Here is a 4,649-nt window from a genome sequence, read left to right as displayed (position 1 = left end):
ATGGTAAGTATTTGTTGAATTTAATTTTTTTTTTTTTTTTCAGTATCAAGGATTGAACTCAGGACACTGCTTGCCAGGCAAGCGCTTGTTCTACTGAGTTATCTCCACAGGCTCTTTGTTTTTATTTTTATTGGCCTCTGTGAGAGCTAATTGACCAGTTGCCGCCTTCAGCATGAATACTGATTTGAGTCAGCGTGGTTGTTGAATAACATAAAAGGAGAACAGGAAGGAAGGATCTCTGCTTAGAAAAGCTTCACTCAGGGCTGTTTGTCTCTGAAGGGCCTTTGGTTGTTCTTTTTGGCTGAGCTCACCTAAGCCTTCTCTGATGTTTGCTGCTGCTCTGTTTGGAGGCGCTCTGGTCCTCGCCCTCGCCTTAAGTGTCACCTCCTGGGTTTTGGCACAGCGCAGGCCCTCTAGCCTCCGCCTTTCCAGCACACACCCTTCAGTCTTCATCGCAGATTCCCTGGCCTCCTGAAACGGACGCCTCCCGGACATCAGCGTGGACTCCAGACCTTCCGCTGGATTCCTCAGGCCTCTCTCACAGGGCAGATCTCTTGAACTGTCCTACATTTGACTCTGGGTGGACACTGGCAGCTAATCTTGTAAAGCCCCATGTCCTGCATCAAATCTGTTTCTCTTTCAAATATGGCCCACAACAGTTCCAAGGGCGGCCGGGGAGATGGCTCAGTTGAATAAGCGCTTCCCTGGCAAGCGCAAGGACCTGAGTTCAAGCCCTGGCTCCACAAAAAAAAAAACAGTCCCAAGGGCATTATCATCAGTGGTTCTGTTGCAGGCAGCTGAATTAGATAGAAACATTATAGGCAGTCAGACAGGGGTAGGCCCTCAAGGAGACAATATGGAAGATAAGATGACTTTACAACTTTGGGAGAAGGACACTTCTGCTGCGTGCCAGACCTCAGGACAAAAGAGTAAACAAATGTAGCCACATACTTCCCTAAGAAAAAAGCCCCTGTTCTGTATTCAAGCCCACTTGCTCTGTGATTTAATCAATTTTATCTGAGCGATTGTGCTTGTAATCCTATTGGTTGGCCAATTTTGTCCCACCTCATGCCACCCAGCTAGTTCCCAGGCTCTCCACCCTAAACCCGCCTCACCACCCGGTTTTGCATGATTGGGGGCAACCCACTCAAGTCTCCTTTCTGTCCTTCCCTCAGACAGGGGCTTTCCACCCCCAGTAGATTCTGCTCTTTACCTCTGGCATTCCTAAAATTCATGCTTCTCTTTTAGAGAACATGAACTTGGCCCAGGTTATCTTTCAGGTTGGGAGTTTCATTCCCCTACATCAGTTCTGCAGAAATTTCTCTCTGCTTGTTTTCCTCCTTTCATTCTCACTTATTCCCGTCAGAAGCCACAGTATTGTTGCAAAGCATGCACTGTTGCTCTTATACATGTATTTTTAATTGCACAGATGGTATTGTGTGAGTTTTTATTGTGTTTTTATTGGTTTTCATCTATCTAGATATCTAATGTTAAGATCTATGTTGTATGCAAATCTTATATATTGCATCCAACAGCTTCATGATGTTGTACATTTGTTTCTTCTAAAAGTTTTTTTAAAACTTTAAGATGACCTTCTTAAGAGCTTTCTTTTTAAAGCCAAATTACAGAAAAACAAGATTAATAATAAATGCAACCCAGAGTTTTACACTGTTTTTTGAATTTTGCTTTACACCAAGAGTCAGTTTCCGTCTGAGGAATTGGACACCCATTGGTAACAAATTTGGGAAGTGTTGTTGTGCTTTTATACACATCTAACAGAAATCCCATCGGTGCCTCCTGGGATGGCATCCTGTTCACTGCGGGGAACACAGACTCTAAATTGATACAGTATCTGTCCTAGGCCCACCCTCCTGTTCCTGCTTTGGGGGCTTGTTTTGGAATGTGGAAATCCTTCTCCATCTCAATGAGATTAGCACCCAGGTGAGGGGATGGGTCTTGGCTCGTTTCCTTTATGATGTTAAACTTGCCCTTTCTACCACTTTTCTTGTTCCAGAAGCACTTTATCCCCTCCCCTGCACGGCTAATGGTGGCAGCTGGAGTTTGGGGCTTTTTGTTTTAGTCCCAGTGAAAGTATTAATGTATTCGATAAGTTTTCGATGGTGTTGCAGCAGAGAACAGGCAGAAGGAAAAGGGAAAGGGGCTTTATTATCTTGGAGGACAAGGAGAGAATTGGGACGATAAGGAATTCTCTGGATTGGAACAAAGGGATGCTGAGGCTTTTATGATCTTTGCCAGGGTGGAGTTTGATGGGGTGTTTAGATATACCTGAGGAGCTGATTGGGGCCTTCCCCAAGGTGGCGAGAAAAGTGAAAGAAAATTGCACCCTGGGCTAAATTGGAGAAGGGGTAAGGAGGTGGTCTTTGGGAGGATAAATTATTGTTTTAAGGGCTTCAGCCATACTGGATGACCACCATAATAATTCAGCAATTCAGCCCTTTTGGCTCTCTGAGCAGCACTATGGCAGTAGGCAAGAACAAGCCCCTTACAAAAGGTGGCAAAAAAGGAGCTAAGAAGAAAGTGGTTGATCCATTTTCTAAAAAAAAAAAAACTGGTGTGATGTGAAGGCGCAGGCTATGTTCAACATAAGAAATATTGGAAAAACACTTGTCACCAGAACCCAAGGAACCAAAATTGCATCTGATGGGCACAAAGGTCGTGTGTTTGAAGTGAGCCTTGCTGATCTGCAGAATGGTGAAGTTGCCTTTAGAAAGTTCAGGCTAATTACTGAAGATGTTCAGGGCAAAAACTGCCTGACTAACTTCCATGGCATGGACCTCACCTGTGACAAAATATGTTCCACGGTCAAAAAATGGCAGACTATGAGCAAAGCTCATGTTGACATCAAGACTACCAATGGTTATTTGCTTCAACTGTTCTGTGTTGGCTTTACTAAAAAAACACAACAATCAGATACAGAAGACCTCTTACACCCAGCACCAACAGGTCTGCCAGATCCAGAAGAAGATGATGGAAATCATGACCCAAGAGGTGCTGACAAATGACTTGAAGGAAGTGGTCAATAAACTGATAACAAACAGCATTAGGAAAGACATAAAAAAGGCTTGCCAATCTATGTATCCTCTTCATGATGTCTTCGTCAGAAAAGTAAATATGCTGAAGAAGCCCAAGTTTGAATTGGGAAAACTCATGGAGCTTCATGGTGAAGGTAGCAGCTCTAGAAAGGTTACTGGAGATGAGACTGGAGCTAAAGTTGAACGAGCTGATGGTTATGAACCACCAGTCCAAGAGTTCATTTAAGATCCAGATTTATAATAGTGATAAAGTCCTATTTGTGATGGAAAAAAAATTCAGCAATTCATACTAGGGCCAGAACCTATCAGTATTAATTGCATCTAACCTATGGTTCCACATTGAACATGAACTTATTGTCCTGAACCAGCGGGTCAGTCAACAAAGGTCACCTGGGAGAAGAGCAGGGAATTGAGGAGGGGACAAAAGACAGGAGACGTGAGAAATGGAGACAAGACAGGATTCTGATCAAGTCTCATTTATTCAGGGGAGGTGCTAGGTATATACAGTGGAAGTATAGGGAAATGATGTCGGCAGGTAAAAGGAGTAACTAGGCAACCGGGCTATGACAGGAAGTCCCACCTACAGGGCATAGCAGGAGACTTATGGGAAATAGTTGGGGTAAAAAGAACTAGGAACTTAGCTCAGGAGAGGTAAGGGAAGAGGAAGTCAGCGTCACTAATGATGCTGATGCACCAAGAGAATTTTATAGGTCAGAGGCACTCAGGTGACCATTAAGGGATATGTGTCACAGAGTCATGATGTGGCAGATTCACAGGATTTAGAAAGACTCACTTGCAATAGTATTGGAGGCCTGGAGTTATTGTGCCTCCCACAACTTATCACATGAGATCCAACACCATCCAGGAATTCCTACCACATCGGTCAGACAGGCAAAACTGCATGGGTGCAGGTTATGATAGATTCCCAGTTATTAGAGACCCTTTTCATACTCAAATATAAGTTATTAAGGATTTCTGTAGTGAGTCTCTAATCTCCTGCCTAGGTTATGGCACATGGTAGGAAAGAAAGAAAAGAGCAAGAGATAAAGTAGAGGGTGCAGGAGGGATTCTCAGATGACCAATTGCTCTTGAAAAATAAAAAATCATGAGAGTGTTGTAGGCAGCTAAATGATCCATAAATTCTTCTTTAGTGGCTCAGCACCTGTCTGACAAGTGTGGGGTCCTGAATTTGATTTCCAGTACCGCCAACATAAATAAATACAAATTCTTACAGCACAGTGCTTTCACTAGTCTATTGTTTACATAAAACTGTGTCTAATAGACATACCAAGTCTATCATTCTCTTAGATGGAAAGTTCAGTTAAGTTAAACAGCTAGAGAAGGATGTCTTCCTGCTCACTGTATTTACTGAGCACACTGTCTTCTTCTACCAGGTAGGACAGCACACTAGATTGAAACACTCAAACACTTTGAGGTGCAGGCCAAGATGTTATACCAGAGTAAGCCAGACTGAGAAGCAGTTCAGCATCATAGGGCTAAAAATGGAAATATCTAAAAAGCCAGTGAGATCACTGGGACCAGGACACCAGAATGCAGAGTCTGGAACAGAGAAAAGCACCAGTGAAATGGTAACAA

The 4,649-nt window shown here is 43.3% G+C and overlaps 1 pseudogene; it reads left to right on the top strand.

Moving 5' to 3' along the window:
• The first annotated feature begins 2,478 nt into the window (after positions 1-2,478).
• LOC105743308 lies at positions 2,479-3,318 on the top strand (annotated as a pseudogene).
• The last annotated feature ends 1,331 nt before the right edge of the window (positions 3,319-4,649 follow it).

Source organism: Octodon degus, unplaced genomic scaffold (assembly GCF_000260255.1).
Source record: "Octodon degus isolate 3935 unplaced genomic scaffold, OctDeg1.0 scaffold00115, whole genome shotgun sequence".
In the NCBI taxonomy this organism is placed as follows: domain Eukaryota; kingdom Metazoa; phylum Chordata; class Mammalia; order Rodentia; family Octodontidae; genus Octodon; species Octodon degus.
Note: the sequence above shows the minus strand (reverse complement) of the source record. Positions and strands in the feature narration are given on the sequence as shown.